Source organism: Melozone crissalis, unplaced genomic scaffold (genome assembly GCF_028551555.1).
Source record: "Melozone crissalis strain CALT ecotype California unplaced genomic scaffold, PUWL_Pcris_2 ptg000026l_1, whole genome shotgun sequence".
NCBI lineage: Eukaryota > Metazoa > Chordata > Aves > Passeriformes > Passerellidae > Melozone > Melozone crissalis.
In genome coordinates, this window is record NW_026535804.1 from 2,353,914 (window position 1) to 2,375,912 (window position 21,999).

At 44.3% G+C, this 21,999-nt stretch overlaps 1 pseudogene; it reads left to right on the forward strand.

Moving 5' to 3' along the window:
• Positions 1 to 2,352: 2,352 nt before the first annotated feature.
• LOC128938386 (E3 ubiquitin-protein ligase TRIM58-like) overlaps positions 2,353 to 21,999 on the forward strand; it is a 44,009-nt pseudogene continuing 24,362 nt past the window's right edge.

Consider the following 21,999-nt stretch of genomic DNA (forward strand, 5'->3'; position numbering starts at 1 on the left):
TAGCAGTGTCTGGACTGGATCCATGGGTCGGATCGTCTTGTTCACTTCTCTCAGGTCGTGGACGAGACGATAGCCTTCTCCGGACCTTTTGGGGATCACGAATACAGGGGTGTTCCACAGGCTGGTGGAGGGTTCTATGTAACCCTTTTGCAGTTCGCGGTTGACCAGTTCCAGCAAGGCTGCCGCTCAAGGCTCTGTCAGGGGCCACTGCTCGACCCATATGGGGTCTGATGATTTCCAAGTCAATTTGATTGGCAGCAGAGGGTGTACGGCAGTGGCCCTCAGGATAAATTTGTAATCCGGAATCCTAGCATGGAAAGGACGTCCCTTCCTAAAAGGGATGGAGAATTTTGCAGGATATAGGGATAGATCGCCACTGTCTGTTCTGGTCCCTTTTTCGTGTGAAGTGTTATAGGCACCAGCTGGGTGCTTTTCCATGCCCGGGACTGCCCTCCTACTCCGTTCACTGGAGGGACTTCTTTGAATTGCCAATGTCCGAGCCAATATGCTTGGGGAAAAATCGTGCAGTCTGATCCCGTGTCCGCCCAGAACTGAAACCCTATGACGTGGGGATCCTGACTGCCGTAAAGGCGGCATGTCCCCCACACCATCAGGGGTTCCTTTCCTATTCTCATGGCCAGGACACAAGGCCACCCAGGGATCCCGCTCTGGGGCGTCCCCTGCTGGTCCTGTGACACTGGTGCGGCTTGTGGTGGTGGGGGGTGTGAAGGTGTTACTGGCAGTGCTGCATAGCTCTGCCATTGCACTGTAGGCAGGGATGCGAAATTGACTACTCCCTGTGGGGGCATGGGGTATGAGGGTCCCCTGCCCCACTGGGGGTTGCTGTAGCTGGGCCGCTGCATGCTCCAGGTGGGAGGAGGCTGGATACGGCCCGGCTGCCCCCTCCCTCTCCCGTTTCCCTGAGGCCTGGATCTGCATTCCTTAGCTAAATGCCCCTTCCTTCCACATGCCCAGCATGGTCCCCTAAGTCCCCCTTGGCGTGGTGGAGCAGCTGCTGATAGGCGTCTTGGCTGGGGGCAGTTTACTGCCAAGTGGCCTGCCTGGCCACACTTAAGGCACACCATCACGCTGGTTATTGCAGTGTGAACTGCTGCTTGGATGGGAGCTAGATGTTCCTCCTCTGCAACGTGTCTGATCATGGCTGCTATATTAGACCCCTGCGGCAGTGATCTTAAAATGTCCTTGGTGGCTGAGTTGCATTGCTGGCGTAGGCACTCTGCCAGCACCGGACCCTTAGCCTCTGAGGGTAAAGCAGACAAATCTAATGCGGCCTGAAGCCTGTCCACAAACTGAGTGAAGCTCTCACTCTCACTCTGTTTTATGGAGGACCATGGGGAGGGTTTGGCTACTACTTTAGAAGCATCACGGATGGCTTCTCGGGCAGCACGGGTTGTTGTCATAACCTCATGGGCCCGCAGACCCTTGGCCTGCACCTGGGGAGTGATCATTGTGGGGTCTGTACCCATTAACCTCTGTATGCTGGAGCCATGCAGTGGGTGGTCTGCCCCCGTTACCAAGGCTAGCTGCTTCATGCAATTGTCTTCCCACTCTTGTTTAAAAACTATCGTCCCTGCCCCATCAAAAATCATTCTACACGTCTGATTAATATCAAAGGGAATCATGTCATCCCCACCAAAAAGGCCGTCAATGAGTGTGGAAACCATGGCAGAATTAATTCCCTTGTCTGCAATCGCTTTAACAATTGCCTGGACATCCTTTGGATTGACTGGGGAATAGGTCCTTTGGTTTCCGCCTGCCCCCACCACGCAGACTGGGAATACCAGTGTCGCAGACAGGGCCCACTCGGCGCAAGCCATCTTTATTTTCCGCCAGTTTGTAAGCGGGGTCCGGTCTTTCTCTGATAACCCCTTCCCCCACGCGGGAGCACTGTAATTAGTGAACTTACATGCCGCTGCTCTCTCTCTGTTAAAGCTAGAATCCAAATTGGAATCCTCCGATTCCCTCTCGAGCCCGTCCCAGCTCGAGTCAGAGTCCGAGCCGGAAGTCGACTGACTGGACACTTCCGGGCTGCTCTGCCTTTTTCTCGGGCTCCGACCCCGCCCCTTCCTGCGGGGGTTGGGCCGTTCCCTCCCCCTGGGGTTCCCCTGCCTCCTGCTGGGGGAGGTCCTTGCCCTATAAGGACCTAATTTGAATAGAGCGCTCTGATTGGTCTTACGCTCCACCGCAGGGGACGCCCCTTCTCCCCGCTCGCCCGCGCATGCGTTGTTAATCAGGCTGACTGCATTTCCGCCCCCCGCCTTCTCCTTTCCGCCCTTGCCATGCAGCTCGGTGCCATTTTCAAACACATATGGTGAGGGCAAGTTTTCACCGATGCCTATGGGGTCTGACAATCCCGCCGCGTTCCGCGCCTCCTCCGCGAGCCCCTGCCAGAACGCCCGCGCGTGTTCCCCCCCTCCGATGGTGAGTCCGCTCGCTGAGGGGGTTCCAGCGATTGCGCCTCCGCGCACCCGCCCGGATCAAGACCCTCCGCAGTCTGTCTCGCCGCGCCCACCCCGAGCTGCGGCGTGGCTAATAAACAAGTTGGCGTGGCTTTCCAGGTTTCTTGCTCTTGTCGAGCTTTTTGCAGAGCCTGGACAACTCTGCCCCACGATTTTAGGGCTTTCCCTGAACCCGAAGACATAGTGTCCTCCGCCAGAGCTTTTGTACAATTACCCCACACCCCCGGATGTAGGATATCCACAGGGCTTTCTATAGCCCCAAGCTTAATCAGTCTCGGCAATGCGAGAGTTAAGTCCCTAAGTTTACATTCTATACCCCATTGTGCATGCATTTCTGTTACGACCTTTGTGATAGCGTCCATGCTCGTCGCTGCTCCGGAGGCGTCCCTCCCGCTGCACTAGGCCAGCTGTGCAGCCGCCATCCTCTGTCCAGGCAAATCCCCGTTCCCCAGGCGCTGATCGGCTCCCAGGTTTTCGGCACCAGTTGTTGCCTTCTGATATAAGGCAAGGCGACCTGGTTCTGAGGAACAGCATGGCGACCCAATTCTCCAGGGTCGCTCGGGCCAATGAGCACGCAGACACCAATGTGGTGGACGGTCAAAAGGCGTTTATTATCTCTTCTCGTGGGGTTTTATAGTCTAAGGGGGTCTCTACGTCAGAGGGGGGTCTGCCTCTACTATCTATGGTTAGTAAGGAGTGGAAAGTTACCAGGGGTAGAAAGTTACTGGGTGTGGAATGGAAAGTTACTGGCCCTACTGTTTGAGGGGCTACATTCCTAGGGTAATTTCTTATCTTAGGGGAACAGGGGGTCCTGCCTCTCCATTACATCGCGTAATCTTCCGACCGCCTGTCCCTATCTACCACAGAGTTACTATAGCACAGATGAGGAGAAATAGTATTCGTTTAACCCAAAGATTGCCAGGTATCCATGACAACATGTTCCATTCCCATCCTTTCCACCTTTGGACTGGTACATGAGCTACCTTTGTTATTTGTTTGACCTATTTTCCGTTGCCATCTCTTTGCAAACAGCAGTTTGAATAATTTAATTTTCCACAAACTCCTCCTCCTTCTGCTAATAGACAATTTTATATCATCCAATGCTGAAATATTGCATTCCTCATTGGAATAGATTGGTCGTCAAGAAGGTAAAGAGCTGTAGCTGACTGGTTGGTTATTTCAAACACAGCTTGTAACCTAAATATCTTATTCAAATTACAAATGGGTTCTCTGGTGTGGCAGTGGGGTGTTGGACTTTTATTTGTTTAAGAAATTATTTAAAATGTTGTAATTATTTGTTCCTATTCACCCCTGTTCGGTTTTCCTAATAGTCTCTCCCTAAAGTTGTTTACCATCTAATTTCCTACCTTTCCCCATGTCAGTTCTGGTATTTCCAGATCTTTCCCTGTCCATCCTCCAAACTCTGCCCCTGCAGCTTGTCTGTCATTATTTGCTACATCCATTTATCTAGAAAGTTAGTTGTCAGTTATGATATTTCCCTTCACTCGTTGGTATTCACTCTTCCCTTCCCTCTTGGTTTTATGTTTATGTATGTCCCCTATACTCCTCCTATCTGGCCCTTGATTGTTGTTAGGCTGTCTCCTCCCGGGGGACAGCCCCTCTTTAAAAATCACCTTTTTCTGTCTCCCCTTCAAGCTCCTGCACCTGTACCACTCTTTTCACAGGAAGTAATAATGACAGTTGTGAGATGCAAGCAAGGGGTCGTTCCCTCTTTCCTTTGCCTCAATCTGTCAGCATGGGTCTACACTTGTGTGGGGTGACGTTATGATGTTTGTATCCCCATTCATCTGTTCTGTGCCTTATAGACCGGCTCTGAAGAGTGGAAGTTTTGTTTGGGTTTCTCTTATCAGGAACACAGAGATGAGCAGTACATAGGGCTGTTTTTCACTTCTTGCTTCAGCTTGCTGCTTTGCTTGCTCCCTTTTCTGCCCTTGCCTCTGCTCTGCTTTGGCCTCTGCTTATTAGCTAGTTCTAGCTAAACAGTCCACATCCCTTCATGGACTGTTTCTCCTCTCCTGTTTCTGTGACCATCTCGAACCTGCTCCAGACTGGGACCCAGGAACACCGAAGGTTTGCACCGTTTGGCTGCAGCAGCTGCCTCAGCACCGGAGGGACTGAGAACAGAGCAACCACCCCCAAAAGAGACTTTCTGATTTTGTCATCTTTCTCAGAGTGGTGTCATCGGGTATTGTTCATTTTTTGTGCTAGGGGGGTGCTGGGCCAGTCAAATAAACAGGTTCTTTCCACCTCTCTCCAAGGAATTTTTTCCCGAACCGGTTAGGGGGAGGGGCCGTGTGGGTTTTTCTTTCTGGAGGGGCCCTCCTTTGCAGATTCTTTAACAAATTTGCCCTAAACCAGGACAACTTGTCGGCCGCTTCTCTCAGTATGGGACCTCAGCTTGTGACTGAACCGCTGCCCTCTGCCTGCCGGTGGCTGAAGTGGGGAGTGGCCACTTGTGATGCGTGCCGAGAGGAAAGGGGGTCAGAGCTCACCGGTGACCAGTGTCATCTCCTCCTCTTGTGACCGGGGCACGGTGTCACTCTGGCACCTCATATTAATTCATAAGCATTGCAAGTGGCTGGTCCATAGTGTGGTATCATTTTCTCTAGTGGCCATTCATCTTTTCCCCATTTTGGGGTGCTCCCTCCAGCCAGGGCTGCTAACACTGATTGCTTTCACTACTTAAATCATCATAGATTTTGATTCCTAAGTGATTTCCCTGAACTTGTGGTAGGTCTAATATGCCCCATATAACATTCCTGAGCAGTTTGGAGGTAAGCTGTGACACTCATGTTGGCTTCAATGCCAATGGTGTCTTTTCAAAGCCCATGTTCTGTTAGCAAAGGGGCCTTCCTACCCTCAGTCATCAACTGGTGGGTCAAAAGACAGCTCATGTCCTGACCTCAGCAGTGCTACAACAGTAGTTACCCCACTCGAAGAGTTACAATGTTTTTATTTCCAAGCTCCCCTGCAGGATTGCCAGCTACATTTACATCTGCCATCTGTTTGCTCGGATTTGGAGAAGAACTCGCTAAAAAGGGCTCAAGTTCTATTCTGGTGTTGACATTTGCACTGATAATCACAAACAACATGTGTTCTGTTTGGGGAACTTTCTTGGAGGCAACTTAAATATAGGTGGTCCTATTTTTAGGGGTTTCCCCCCCCAAAAAAAAACCCCCTTGTCCCTCCCCACTGCTTTACAGTCTTCAAAATATTTTTGGTAATGATGGTAGGAACATCTCAGCCAGCTGCCATTAGTGAGCTTCACAGGCATTTGATTGATGTTTGGAACAACTGAAAGAAGGGTAATTGGGAATTCAGGCCCAGTTGTTTAAACCCAAAGATAGTCAAATCACAAATGCTTTTCCAAGTAGACACCCCCTGTCCTATTTAGGCAATAACTGCCTGATTCAGAAGAATGAAGTCACCATGGACTTCCTTCTCCCCAAATCCTGTCCCATTATGGACCTCACTTAGGTTATTGAGCCACTATTTAGATTCCACTGAACTAGTCACCCGTAGCTACTCTTCAGATCCTTCTGGCCCTCCACAAACCCAACAATAGCTAAAGTTAAAAACTTTGGCTGCTTCTTCTCCTAAGGCTGGAAATGGATTCTTCCATTCCTGGCCTAAACTTAGCTGACAAAAGAAAAGTAGAATTAGTAAGGAAAATATTCTAATAGTGTATTCTAATGACCTAGTCTAATTTTCACATTCTCTTCTACACTACCTGTGGCCAATGGATGCACTACCTAAGATAAAGAAACTACCTAAGAAACTACCTAAGATAAAGAAAACAATGACAGCAAGTAGTAGCGCCCCCAGTGAGCATAGATTCTAAAGGAAGGATGCTCATACAGACTATTTCAGCAGACAGTCTGTGGCTAGGTACATGTGGCTTGCCTCCATGTCAACGCACTGGCTGCTGCTCCAGACCACTCCTGCAGAGTGTCAGTCAAAGCCTGCTGTCCTTCTTTTCCAGCTGAGATGTCCAAATCTCTGGGGCCTTAGAGACATTGACCAGAGTGTGATAGGTTCATCTGTGTTCAGCTGTCTAGATGGCTCTTTCTGTGGTCAGTAACACTTGGAAAGTTCCACGCCACTTTGCAACCCATGGTACGTCTTTCCATTCCTTAAGCAGAACTAAGTCCCCTGGTTGGATGTTATGAACAGCCAAAGTCCAAAGGCAGGGGCTGTGCCAGCTGAGCCTCCTGTTGAAGGGATTTCACAAGAAACAGCATCCTGGCCACATATTCTTTTAAATATACATCACTTACATCTACACCCCACTAGGTTGAGAATTACTTGGGTGAAGAATGCTAAACAATAATTCAAGGGAAGAGAACTGATTTTCTCTTTTGTCTGTCGTTCATTCTTGCCAAAGCCAATGGCAAAAGCCCTACTCATGGCATCTTGGTGGCTATTGCCAGATTCAAAAGGTGTTTCTTTATTTCTCTCTTTGATTTCTTTCTACCTGACATAAGTTCTTGTGGTGGCACAGGGTATGGAGGATCAATTTTTTTCCTAAAGTAGCCATAACCCTTTGAAGGATCTTTCATATGAGTTCCCCTGAGTCTGTTGCTTCTACAGTCCTGTATCTTGGGATAATTTGTTCCAAAAATACCTTAATAGGTGATTCTGTAGTTGCTGAAGGAGTTGGGAATGCTTCTGGCCACCTTGTTAGCTGACATACTATTACCAGAAGATATTTAAGCCTTCCCACTTGGAGCATCTCACTTGGCATTTTTGGAAGGGACATACAGCCTAATGCCTCCCTCCTCTGGCAGCTTTCTTTGTAACCCTGTTAATTGGCTTCAGCACAAATCAAACAAACTTCAACAGCTGCTTTGCCAGACTAAAAAGACCCACAGCAAAATACATCTTGAGGAAGGCTTCCGCCAATTCCTCCAGAATTCCAATGACTCCCTTCATGGAGTTGTTCTAATATTTGTATGGCCAAAGCTTCTGATCTCCATTGTTTGCCATCTCTTGTAAACCAATTATTCCAGTTTTTCCTCTGCCCTGCTCTTTTTAATTATCTCCAGCTCCTCTGGTGGAAAAGACAGTTTGTCTGGCAGGGATTGAGTCACTGGGAGCAAAGGGAGGGTCTTGGAGAGTTCTGGCAAAAATATTCCTTTCTGAGTTTCTTCATCTGCCAGTCAATTGCCTATTGTCTCCTCTGAGTACCTTGCCTGATGTCCCCTAATGGACATAATTGCCCCCCTTTTTGGTAAATTCACTTCCTGCAAGAGAGGAGTAATTAAGCTGTCATGCGCTAATGTTTTTTCCTCTGCAGGTTAATAAACCTGTTTTCTCTCACACATTTCTAAGTGTGGGAGGAAACAGGTTTATTTTATGCACCCCACATGCATGCTTAGAATAAGTACGAATGTTAATTCACAGGCTCTTGCAAGCACATACAGCTCCGCAGTCTGACCTGACCATGTGGGCAGCAACATCCTCCCGTCTTCTAAATCCCATCCCTTAATAATAGCGTCTCCTGTAACTTGCTTCCCTTCTACTGCCCATGAAGGCTCATTAATGAACACATTTTCTCCCTTAGGCCAGGGGGTGCCTCCTAAATTTTCCCTAGCCCAGGTCTGAAGGTTCATCACGTGAATGCAGTCATGGGTTTCTTCCTGGCGCCCCTCTCCAGGACTGTTCAAAGTCCTTGTTTAACAGGAGGCTGGGTTAAAGCCTTTCCCACTTCTCAATCCTACATCTTTCTCTTCCATTCAATAAGTTTTAGACTGTATTAACCAAGCCCTGGACATTCACTTAGAGGCTTTTTTGCTTCACAAAACTTAAATTCTATGTGAGGCTTTCGTAAGTCTCACAAAACATTATCTTGTCATCAATTTTCAGGCTTCAGTTACTACTAAAGCCATAGCTGCACAATTCTGCAGACAATGAGGCAAGCCTCCTGGCCTCAGGATTTAATATCTTAGAAAAGTAGGCAACAGGCTGCCCTGTAATCCAGTGTTCCCATGGTAAAATTATTTTAGTATGCTCCTGTTTAACATCCACATAGAATTCAAATTCTTTTTCCATGTCCAGAAGGGCTAGGGCAGGAGCTTCACAAACTTACAATAGGGTTAGTTTCTGTATCACTTTTTACAATGTTATTTTGCATTCCCCATGTAACCAGCAAATCCCTCTCCAGTGACCTATAATTACAAGTAGGAATAAACAGAAATTCATGCATTTCAAACCTAACCCCCACATGTGCTAATCTGTGGTTGAAAGAAACATATCCTCATGTCTTTTCCACTTACCCCCTGAAGAATTAAAGAACTTCTTGACAATTTTTCCTTTGAAGGCATAAAATTCAAAGTGGATTGAGAGGCCCTTGTGTCTACCAGGAAAATACCTCCTTCCGTTCCAGACGCACCATAAGTGTTATCAAGGGCTCCAGTGTGGTGGGTTCCCGGATATAATGGGAACCTCTGACGCACCTAGTAATCCATCTCCATTCATCGCTGGACTTGATCCTCCCAAGGATCTAGTTTCTGTGGGCAAGCTTGCTTTCAGTGTCCTTGCAGATAGTACACTGATTCCTTCCAAGACGCTCTTTGGGTGGGCTCTCCCCTGCTGAGGAAAGGATCCCTCTGCTCTCTCCTTGTGGCCAAACTCATCCTTTCTGTCCTGGGGGCCCCCTTGGGCCCTGCAGTGACTCCCTCCACAGCAGTAAGAACACTGCCATCACCTTTGCCTTCACCTTTTCCTCATCCCGTTGTACATACACTTGCTGTATCTTTCTAACCAGTTCATACAGGAGCTTTATTCTGCCCTTTCTTTAGCCTCCAGCCCCCCTACTGCCTGTGGGTGCTCAGTCTCCCACAGCTCAAAATCATTTGTTTCTCCAGTGACCCAAATCAAATCCTTAAAAGAAAATCCTAATCCTACCATGTACAATTTGCATTTCCCAGATATTCTTTGCTCCTCCTCTTTGTGCTCACCCTCTTTGCCATACGCCATATACTAGAGCCAGTCTCTGTCCTGCTACAGTGTCCAAACGTGGCCCCTGCCGGCACACCCAGAGGGCACAGCTGGCAGCACCACAGGCAGCTGGGGTGTCTGGCAGCTTCATGGGGCCCAGGATGTCTAGCAGCCTCGTGGGGCTTGGGGGCCAATGCTGCCCCTTCCTGGGGGGAGCGGTGGTGGGGTCAGGTACTGCCTGGAGCTCAGCCCTGGCTGCCCCACAGCCCCAGCCCTGGCCCGCACCTCCCCATGAGCCCCAAGCCCATGCTCACAGTCCTGCACTTCTGTGCCTGTCCTGCCATTTCCCACCATAAAGAACACCTCTTCACCCTGACTCCTTGTTTTCCCTGTCCTGGAAGCTGGGGATACAAAGAACCTGCAGCTGGATCAGCTGGCAAATTTTGATGATAAATGCCTTCTGCTACTACTTGCCTTAACCATATTCCTCCACATTCCGCTTCAACCAATCCTTTCCCAACATACCAACACCATCTGTCCCCTGTTGCTGAGACCCCTTCTCAACTCCCCTTACTGCTCCTTGGGCATGGATTGTCTTTATTTACCTCTGGGAGAATGTGCAAACTACCTCAATATTCTCCTAAGGGATTCTTTGGGATCGTCATCCCTTTTGCCAGGACCTGTTGCTGGCTTTACCAATGCTACCCTCTATGGCTGCCCTCTCAAGTTTACTCCCCAAAAATCCCATTGACTGCTGACATTTTCAGTGGTCCTTCCCTGTGGACTCTTCATGGACCCTCTAGTCCGCTACTCATCTGTCTCAAGTGGACACTATTGGGTACCCAACCAATTACCCAGTGTCAGCTGCCACCAAAGGGAACTGATCACCAAAACTGGGTGAGGGGTGCCTTCAGCTCTGCTCACTGCCATGGGATGGTGAAAGGATCCCAGAGGAGTGCTCATTTTCTTAGGAAAATTAATCCCTGATGCCAGAGGGTTTTGTCCCAGAAAGAGACAGAGGAATCCCATAACTTTATTGGAATAAACGGTGAGGCCATGGGGCATTTCCCATGGAGACATTCAAGTGGTTAGGGGATGCAGTCCCCTAAGTTTCCCCCTGCATCACCCTCTTCTTTGCTTCATTGACTGAGGTAATCAGACAGACAGTACAGACTTCCTGAATCGCCTACTCTATGCTGAACTCTAATATGCACTCTCACTTTTGCTATATAAAAGAAAGAAAAAGAAACTCTTCCTAATTCTGTCAAGTCACTGTTCTCTTGCTCTGGCTTCAGGAATTTAACATAGCTTTGGCTGAGCAATAGTCTGTGTTGATTAGTAACATTTTCTAGAACTAAGAATCTCTTCTATTACTTCACTAGCCATAAGTGGAACAAAAACCTGACATAATGAATCCTCGTCATAACGACCTTCAGAGCTCAAGAAAAAGGAGAGAGAGAATAAGATCAAGGCTACTGAATGCAGAAAAGGAGTATTTATTCCTGGGACATGGGGAGTTAGACCTGAGCAATGGCAACAAACAAAGCAAAGGTGGGAGGAGAACAACCAAAGGAGACAGAATAGGAGAAGAGCACAAAGAGCAAGAGGGGCAGTCAGTTTGGGTTTTTTCCCCTAATTTCATAGGGGAAGGGTTCTTTGCCAATGTTAAGGATGAAGAATAGTCTTAAATTAGTTGTACAGGTTTTTGGAGGTTTCTGTTCCTTGTGATCTGTGGTGTAGATGGCATCATGAGAACATGTGTCTTATTTGGGCCAATGCTACTGAGGTGGATTTCTTTTGTTTATCCTTAACCATGCCAGGAGATCCTTTCCACACATGTTTAATTGGTATCCCAATAAGTAACTTTACTGGTTTTGCAAAATGGGTAGGAGTTGGAGGAAAACAATAGGTGGAAGCAAATAAACCAAGTGCAAAGGATCGCTGGTGTAACATAGCCAGCAGTGGTACAAAATTGGACATATGCTAAAGGTTGGGGATTAAGGCAAACAGCGAGGGCTTCCAAGCAGCTATAATAACACAATCACAGAATGAAAGCGGAGTAGAGCCCCAAGAACTAGATTTGTTAGGATCACTACCTGGAAATTATTGCCTGGTTTTTAACCACTTTTTAAACCCACAATCAACTTCTGCGAGCAATGTCCTAGTCCCATGACCCAAAAATAATCATGTCATCCTTAATCTCAATTCTACATGGTATCATATAAATATTGCTACAATTGGACTTATCCTGGAAGTGCTGGTGGAAATGCAACTGTAGGAAAGCTTCCACCAGGTGTCTTTTTAATCAACTAAAACAACTAAACATAACTTCAGCTGTTTAAAATGAGATGCTCACTGATGTAGATACTATTAGACATGGCACACTGCAAAATAGAGCTGCTGTAAATTTATTGTTGTTAGCACATGGGCAAGGGTGTTAGGATTTTGAAGGAATGTGTTGTATTAACCTCTCTGACCATTCTGCATCCATTCACAGGAAACTCAACTACAAAATAACACAAATAAATTGACTGCAAATGACTGGGGTTTGGATGAATGCTTTGAGGGATGGGAAGGAACTGGATGGTTGAAAGATATTGTAAAGGGAGCTTTGTTATTACTAGCAGTCATTATTATATTGCTTTGTGTTATTCTATGCATCATGAAATTGGTGAACCGCTTGGTAGAAAATACGGTGGAAAGGGTCTGGATGGTGCAAGAAGGAGAAGAAGGGGGAATTGTAGCAATGTATCTGAATCACTTAGACTACAGGGTGCACCAGCCATCCAGCTTGGAACTGTTCTTATCAGAATTTTCTCAGGGCCCTCTGGAATTCATCAAGGTTACTAAGACATAAGCCGTGGTAAAATAACGAAGGAGAAGCTGAGAAACCAAATTCCAAGACCGAAAGAACTCAATAACGGGAGGCGGCAAAGCACCTGGACTGTAACCAAACACATCTTCTGAGAGGTGCATGCAGAATGCCTGGACACGACAAAGGCACCAATAAGAAATACCTGACTAGCAGGTGCCGAGAGTTAGAATGTATAAGTTCATCATGTAAACAAGAAATGGCTTCTGCTCAATCCTAATGGGCTGCTGTCCAGAAGTCCTGAATTTCCCACAAATGATACTTACTAAAAGGGCTCCTATTTTAATGATAGAGTTACTGTCTACAGAAGGATTAACGGGAATAGTTCTTTCAAATCCTTCCCTTGCTGACATCAGTAAGTTTCACCTTTTCCTGATTGTACTGGTGGCTATACATTAGTTATGAATAGAAGGGAATGAGTGTTGGGATTCATAAAATTAGAGGGTTTTGAGAAAGTGGTTAAAAAGGCAGGCCTCAGACAGCAGACTTGTGAACATTGCTAATACAGCAAAAAGTTTTCTAAGCAGTAGAGCAGACGTGAGAAATAGAACAATAAGCTTCTGTGATCTGCCTTTATAAGTTGCAACAAGGTTATTTAATGTATATCTTTAGAAGGTTAGTATGAATGAGTCTCTGTGCTTTGTCTCTGTCGAGGTCCGCCTGAATGAACGGGTGACGGATGATTTTTTGGTGCAAGCTAACCAACAAGGCACAGGGGATTTGCAGTAAAAAATCAACAAAATGCAATTTTATTGAAATAACCACAGCTGAATATGTGTTGGTGAGGGAATCTGGGGAAGAAAAGGGTAAGACAAGGGAAGAGGGAGGAAAGGAGGACAGGTACGGTCTATAGCTACCGAAAAGTGTCATTGTCCTTCGGGGGTCCAGCCCTCAAAGCTCACTGGTGCACATCCCGGGGAGATCTCAAAGCACGGTCAGATCGCACCCCAAAATATACCGTTTTTCATTGGGGGAAGGGTGGCCGAAATTAAGTTTACCAAGGAGGGAATAGAATAGGGACAGAAGGAGGGGGTTGTTTATTCCATTGTTTTCATGGCCGAATGCTCGCAGGTACGTTTATTCTGGGCAGTTTTTCCCCCTCTCCCTGACCTGGGGGGCGTTCAGTCCCAGTCTCTGGAAGGGGGTGCCAGGGGGGTGCCAAGGGAGTTTCTTGTCTTGTCTTGGTTCCTTGATGAGGGGATTCGCATCTCTGTTTGTCTGTCACGGTGGTTGAAGGCAGGCAAGAGGGGTCTTCTCTTGGAGGGGAGGAACCACCCCAGAGCTCAGACCAGCCAGGTCAGGAGGTAGGGAGAAAGTCCAGATCCATTGTTCGGAAAGGGCAGCATGCCCCTTTTGATTTCAGCATGGCATGTTCTGCAAACACCACCTGTGAACACACTGAATAAGCATAAGACTTTCTTTCCCAACTGGCTCAACAGTTTTTAACCTTTCAGTGGTCTTTTCTCTTCATGACAATCGTGAGGCAAAAATGAAAGATTTTCAGATAGACTCTCACAGTCTCTCATAAACGAGCCATTGTGTTAGAAAATAAGTCCCTATTGTGTTAACTACAATTACGTGTGTTTCAATGATTGGATAGAATTATTGTCAATATACTTTTGCTCTATGTGTGATTGGCTGAAACTTAGGCTGAGATGGCTTTAGGCTACCCTGTAACGTGACGCTTCCTTGGCATTCCATTGGAATCAGAGAGCTGTGAACATCCTGTCTCCATTGTCCTAACAATGTACTGAGACTGATGTGTGAAATAAACAGCTCACGACACTGATTCGGATTGCCCCGTCCCCGTTCATGCTTGTATATAGTAGCCGCGGCAAATGGTGCCTCGTGTGAGGAAAGTAGACAAGGATAAAAAAGAAAATTGTGGAAAACCTGGCCGCCGGACACCCAGGTGTTAATCAGGAGGACTATATCATCCCCCTCATTGTCGGCAGCCGACATGTTTGTAAGTAATCCTTTTCTAGGGGGGGGCCTGGGTGACAAAAATGGGAAATCATTTATCTAAAACCAGGCGCCCCCTAGAAAAGGATTCTTGTTGACTCAACAAGCAACTTTCATTTTCTTGTCGTTTACTACTTGAGTTTCATAGCTTTACTGTAAAATTTCTGCTTACTGTCTGCTGGAGGCCCATTTGCGCTGATCCTGAGCATTGCTATGTAACAGCACAGCAACTTAATGCTGTGAAGGCCTAGTCTTTGAAAGAAATATGAATCACGTCTGACAATAGTTACAAGTCATTGTTCAAAAAACTGCGGTCGATTCTAGGGTCTTAATTCAAAACCTTCCTCCATTCCAACACCTTTGTCTACTATTTTCATGAGATTTTGAACACTCTCTGTGCTTCTACTTCCTAATTCTCTCTCTTGTATGACAAAAGCTTCTCGGACTGCTTTGTTCATCATTCGCTGCACACACTGAAGTATGCAGGGTATTACTATCAATATCAATATCAGAACACCCAATACATAAAGACTTATCTTGCAAAGTTGCTTTAGCTAAGGTGCAAAGCTCTATTCTTGAAACAAATCATCTAGCCAGGAACCACCATCTTCTTTAATTTGAGCTGTCAAATCTTTCAGTTTTGGTATGCTTCTGTGAATGGATTCAGAATGATTGGACAAATTCATACAACACAATCCTTGAAATTCCTCACAACCATGCTCTTGTGCCAGTAAAAGAAAATCAATTGCTGGTCTATTTTGAAGTGTAGCATGTCTAACACTATCAACATCGGTTAACATATCACTAATTGCAGAGGATGTGGCATTCGTTAGTTTGTTCAGCCAGCACCCAACATGATCTAATTGTTTCAATGCCACTGCTGAAGCCAGTTGGGGTAAAAACAAACCTGCTCAAACTTTTCCTGCAGCTTTCCAAGGCATAAAATCACTCTGACAGTTCTCCTCATAATGAGGAACGGCTCTCGTTCTCCTTTGTTTCTTTTTCATAACTACTTTGGCAGTGGGTGCAATTATAGTGAGCATACCAATGCTACAAGGGCCATCATCAAGGTGTGCTGGAATGCTTTGCCAAGCTCTGTTTCCACAAATGAACTTCTGCTCTTTTGGCAATTGCCATGGATATTGATCAGCCTCAGGAAGCACATCTCAACTGTTTGAAAAATGACACCAAAAACTCAAATTCCTATATGCAAAATAATGGGGGGTAACATTGTCCTTTGGGGGATCACCTTTTCGCAAGGCATGAGCTATTAAAGTAAAGCAAAAATCCATGGTCAAAGAGCCAAGGATATCTAATTCTTGAGGTTCACATGCTGCTTTTGGAAGTTTTTTGGACTAAACATTCCAATTCAATGAGGGATTGTTTCCAATGTCAATTCCACCCAGCTTACCATTGGATGGTTTTTTGACCAAAGGCAACTCTTTTACTGGCACACCAACCAGACAGGTTGAAAAAGGTTTTTCTGGTTCCAAGTTAGGCAAACATATAGTATCTGAGCTGGCTGCCTTGGCTAAGGTCACCCAAACATTTGTTTTTTGTTATTCCACAGGCAAATCTGCACAACAAAAAACAATTAAAATCCACCAATACGAACATACAACTTGCATTTGCTCCATCTTTTTCTTGAGCTAAGTTTTGGCAGAATCCTTACAGATATATCAATTTTAACATTTTGTTCTCCACAAAAACAATAACCTAAGCTTTTGCCAAAAATCAGCTCTGTTAAACAAACATTTAACATACAATTGACATACTCATAAATAACATTTGAGGAAAGTGAAGGGAGACAACCATCCGATTGATGAGCATCGATCTTCAATTTATTGATCCAGCTAACACACTTTTACAGTAGTGTTAATTAAGCTCATACATATTGCAAAACCTGAGCTCATCATTGGCCACAGATTACATGCCAACCCCTCCTTTGCTGCCAACACCTGTGGTTTCTTGTTGAGGCCAATACTTGTTTTGCTCATCCTGTTGTTGACTTGTTATTGACCATTCTCAAGGCCTCCATGTTTTCCACCATGTTTTTCTCATCACTTACTCAAGGACATGGTGTTTATTGTTGTTAATGAAAAAAGCCTGAGAACTTGCTGCTTACAGCTGCCTTTTACTTTTTAACCAGCTGTATGTGTTCATGGCCTTTTTCTATAAGCCATGTTTGAACAAAGCTCTCCACAAACATTAACACAAAATCAGAGTTTGCAGGTTCCACTGATGCACAAAGAACGTCAGGCACAAGGAACGTCAAGCGTGACCTAGGATCCCTCTGTTCAGCTCACGTCTGCGTACTTGCTTCTTCGATTCTGGGCTTGTCAACAGGTTCTGAGGTGCAATATGGTTTGACGTTTTTGGCAGGGACTTACTTACTTAATTCCAGCACCTGTGGAAATAGAAGCACCCTTTGCCCCACATTATTAATCAAAAAGGACTTTCAATCTGTCTAGATTCAGGGTTTCTAATTAGAACAGGAGGATTTTCTTTCAGTTTTGCCTGTGTGTTATTTGAAAAGTGCTTAAAGATTGGTGGATCAGGTTCTGCGCCCAAACTGTTTGGAAAATTAAAAACATACAAAGCCTTGTTCAGCCTCATCTGTGGTGTGACCACAATTCCCCCTCTCTGTTGATCTAAAATGCATTTCAATGTTTGATGTGCTTTTACAAGAATTGCTTGGCTTATGGGAGAGTAAGGAATACTAAAGATGTGACGAACACTTCATTTGTTTAGAAATGTAGCTAATTTTTGAGATATATATGCGGGACTATTGTCAGTTTTTACTTTTTCGGGTACAATTAATGAAGCAAAAGCTTGCAGGAAATGATGACAGGCATGATTGCTTGTTTCACCTGTGTGAAGAGAAGCAAAAATTGCACTAGAGAACGTGTTTACTGGGACATGAATATTTTTGAATTTACTAAAGGAAGGGTATTTAGTGATGTCTGCTACAACTGCAGACTTTGCAAACTTTGTGTGTTGACAGCTCTTGGAGAAACAGGAGGTTGCACAAGCTGACAGTCAGGGCAAGTACTGATGATAGCTTTAGCTTGAGATTTTAGAGATTTGAAACGTTCGCACAAGTGCTTGTGTGTTTTGGTGGAAAAAAGCATGGCTCAATTTTGCTTGTTCAAAAATGTTTGGCAAAGTGTTTGAAATAACCATTTTCAGTTTGTCTGCTTTCGCGTTTCTTTCTACTAAAAATCTAGGCAGTGAAGAATGAGCTCTGATGTGAGAAACAAAATATGGATTAGTTCTATATTGCAAAGTTGTAAAAAGACCTGAAAGCTAATGATATAAAATTTCATTACTAACGTCTTTTATAATTGACTTTTGTTACATGACTTGTGAGGGTTCCTCAGGGTGAGAGAGATAGACTAGAATCTTGGCTTCATGATCAGAAGGTTGGATTTATTAAATTATGATATATAATACATTAAGACTATACTAATAGGAATAGAGAGACAAGTTCAGAAGCTGCTCAGCTAAGAATAGCATAGGAATAGAATCTAAAACAAAGTTCTGTGTCCAGGCAGAAAACAAAGACAAACTCTCCCGTGAATGGTCAGTAAATCCAAACACTCACAGAAGACCAATCGCAGATGCACCTGTTGCATTCCACAGCAGCAGATAATTATTGTTTACATTCTCTTTCTGGGGCCTCAGCTTCCCAGAAGAGGAAAACTCCTAAAGAAAGGATTTTCCACAAAAGATGTCTGTGACAGACTTTTCTAATCTCTTAACTACAATAGCAACATAAGCAGAATTTGTGATTAAATTAAAAGGTTGAGGGAAAAGCTGAAAAGTTTGAACTACAGCAGCAAGCTTAACAATTTAAGGAGACTTTTCCACTATTTGAATGTTGGTCTTTTAAGCATTAGTTTTTTGATTCAACTAAGTTACGACTGATTTGTGACTTTTGCTAGAGCTATCAGTGAAGAGGATCACTGCATTTAAAGGTTCTTCACTTAATTTAGGTTTTTCTCTGAAACTCAATTTTGCTTGCAATAGTTTGTGAGCTGGGTAGTGAACAGAACAAATTTCTGGGAGACTTAAGAATGCATATTGTAAATTGTCAGAATTTTGCATTGCTCAATTAAGGTAATCTTTTTTCAATGGTGAATAGATAACTGAAAATTCTTGGCTTGCTAAAGTTAACAATTTGGTTCTGGCTTTAATTATAATGTGTGCAACTATTTCTAAAACTGTGAAAATAGTCTTTGGAAACCTGTAGGGAGGAAAAATTTACTCTATTATCAACAAAGGATCTGGCTCAGAAGGGTCTTACTGAAAAATGAGGCTACAAACTTGCATCGTCTCTCTTAAAGCTGCAAAAAAGAAAGGACTTTTCAGAACACAGCGATGAGCTTGTCTTCTCTGAAGAGTTAATGTCGCATCTTTGGATCTTTGTCGTAGAAATGTCAAGTCCAGCATTTGGATTTCAGTTTTAACAGTAGCACAGGTTCGCTTTATCTCTGTCTGCGTTGAAGCTGCGATGAACAAATCATCCATGTAGTGTAGAATTTTGGATCTTGGAAACCTCTGTGAACTGAAGACAAAACTTGTACCACTAGATATTAGCAAATCATATACATCATGACAACCATATCTTATGACAGGTAGAAAGTTGTTTTGGTTGGAATGTCTACACATGACAATCTTTTTTTCACATGACTAGGTTTACAACAAGCAAAGCAATGAGGCTTTTTATCAGAGTCTAACCACACAGTGCTAACAGAATTTTTCTAATTTTTTTTTTTGTTTCTCTAAAAGCTTTTCAATTTTATCTATTCGTTGTGTCAAATTATTTTTCAATGTTTTATTTAAAGCATTGACTTGTAAATTTGCAAGATTTTGTGAGTTCATGACTCTGCTGCAAGCTGTCAGCATTTGTGGGACAGTTGGAGGCTGATCAGGCAAAGTTAAAATAAGTTTTCTACATCCATCACTGGCATTTACAAAAGCAAGGTTTTGAACAATATAGGAAAGGGCTTGTTCATCTGGGCATTGCCTTTCAACTGCTTGAGTTAATTTATCTAAAAACGAACTATAAGGTTCTGCTTCACCTTGTTTAATCAGCAGATAAGAATTTACATTTGTGCTAGCTGGCTGTACTGAAAACAAGGCTTTCTTAGGAGCATCTTTAATGTTTGCTAATACGGGCTGGCGTAAGTCTACTGCTTGATTTTCTGCTCTGTGGTAAGGTGGATCACTTGCTAATTGAGCAACATCTAAATCTGTATAATCAGTATCTGCATATTTTTCAACTAACTTATTAAGAAGTTTTTTCTATTGTAATTCTCATAGTAGGTACTGTGAACTGGTTAAAATTAGAGAAGCCCCATTTCGACAGTCAGCAGGGACTAAATTATAGGAATAAAAATACTTTTCAGCACATTGTTAAAATAGGCAGAAGATAACTCACTTTCTTTCAAAGCTTGACGTAATTCTTTTATGTCATGGTGGGTAAGTCTTCCGTATTGTGGGTTACGATCATTGCGACTATATCTTAGAGGTAATGCAAGGAGTTGTTTCTTTGAGTCTAAATATTTTTCTAATTTTTGATTAATGTGAGACTAATTAGGCAGCTTTAATGGAAAGTCAGAACTGGAGCTGACAGCAGCTGTTTTGGGAACTCTGCCAGTGTCTGAATTCTTGGCAGGGACGTTGCTGTAGCAACAAAGTTTCTCGGGAACTCTGCCAATATGGACAGAAGAACACGCCCTTGAATTCTTGGCAGAGACATCTAAACAACATGCTCTCTTTGGAGCTCTGCCATGAGGGACAGAGGAGGGCTCAGCTAAACAACACATTCCTTTTGAAGCTCTGCTAGAAGGGGCTGGGCAAAGGGCGTGTTCTTTGGACTGAGGAGGAAAGCTAAGATTCAAACTTCTTTGGGAAAGCGACTTTGGGTTTGTACTTCTGATAATTTCTAAAGAACAATGGCATGTTTCACAAAGTCCCTTTGCTTGTGGAGATTCAGCTGGAGAACAGCTAACATCAGACTGAGAATTTAACATCTTATCTTTTCTCTCAACAGCAAAAGAAATAGATTTCTAATTCTTTAAAATCTCAGCTTGTTTCTCCTCAGAAACCCTTCAAAAATCTCTTGCTCTTTCCTCAAACTTCTGTCTGGGCAGTCCCCTTAGTTTGGCTCAATTCTTGGCTGCTGCTTGCTGCATTTGTCTTCTCTTCTGCCCTGTCCTGTGGACGAGCTCTATTCACTGCTATTTCATCTTGTACCTCAAAAGGCTGGCGAACAACAGAAAAACCTGGCAGAGGCTTATTTGAACAATTTACCAAAAAAGAACTCTTTGAATCACAAAGCACTTTACCTGCTTGAACTGAATCTGAGGGGTTGCTTTCTTGAAAAGGGAAAACAGTCACAGGAGTGACCCTTACAGCTCTTTGACTTGACAAAACAGACTCTAAACTAGTTTCTGCTGTCTTTGCATTTACAATTTTAGAACACATAATTCTTTTATCACAAAACGTCTGCAAATTCACATCTCTTCTTTCTGCGCTGCTGGCACTCGCCCTGAAACAAACTTCATGAACTCTTACGTTCTCGGAACACAACGAATATTCTGAACGCTTTTCTCGACATGGAAAGAGTTCATAATTTTTTGGAGGGATGCTAGAGAGATTATTTTCTGCACCATTTTGCCATCAGCAATTTATATACAGCCACAACCAGGGACGGGACACTCGAATCGGTGCCGTGAGCTGTTTATTTCAAACATCAGTTTCAGTACATTGTTATGACAATGGAGACAAGAGACATGAACAACTCACTGATTCAAATGGAATGCCAAGGAAATGTAATGTTACAGCATAGCATAAAGCCATCTCAGTCCAAGTTTCAGCCAATCACACATAGAGCAAAAACATATTGACAATAATTCTATCCAATCATATGAAGCACACATAACTGCAGTTAACACAATAGAGACTTATTCTCTAACACAATGCCTCGTTTATGAGAGACAAAGCACAGAGACTCATTCATATTAACCTTCTAAAGATATACATTAAATAAACTTGTTGCAACCTAAAAGGGCAAATCACAGAGGCTTATTGTTCTATTTCTCACGTCCGCGCTACAGCTTAGAAAACTTTCTGCTGCATTAGCAATGTTCACAAATCTGCTGTTTGAGGCTTGCCTTTTTTACCATTTTCTCAAAGCCCTCTAATTTTATAGATCCTAACCTCCATTGTCTTCTGTTTTCCTTTATAAACTTTTTAAATTTTCACAGGAGAGTGAACGTGTTTTTCACACAGGGAATACCAACAGACTGGGGAGATTTCAAGTAGGAGGGGACACAGAGACACACCAGAAAGCCCCCCTAAATCGTCCCTTTGCCCTCCCTGCACTGGCCTAATTAACCCCTAAAATGCCTCCAAAGTGTCCCAAGTCTTGTCCATGGATGGGGGGGGGGGGTGAGTGGGGGCATCAGGACACACCCATGTCTCAGCAGATGCATGCCCAGACAGGTTGAGGAGCAAGGCTGAGAATGCTCCTAAATTTCCCCCGACCTGATGACATAGCAGGGATTATTGCATCTTGTCAGGCCACATTTGTCAGAACAAATGGGTTCAGGCTGAGCATTGAGCTTGCAGAGCGTCTCTAGGCACTACCCTCAGGCTCTTTGTAGGGTTGCCAGCCTGTTCCTACCTGCTCCATTTCACCACACAATGCAACTGCCT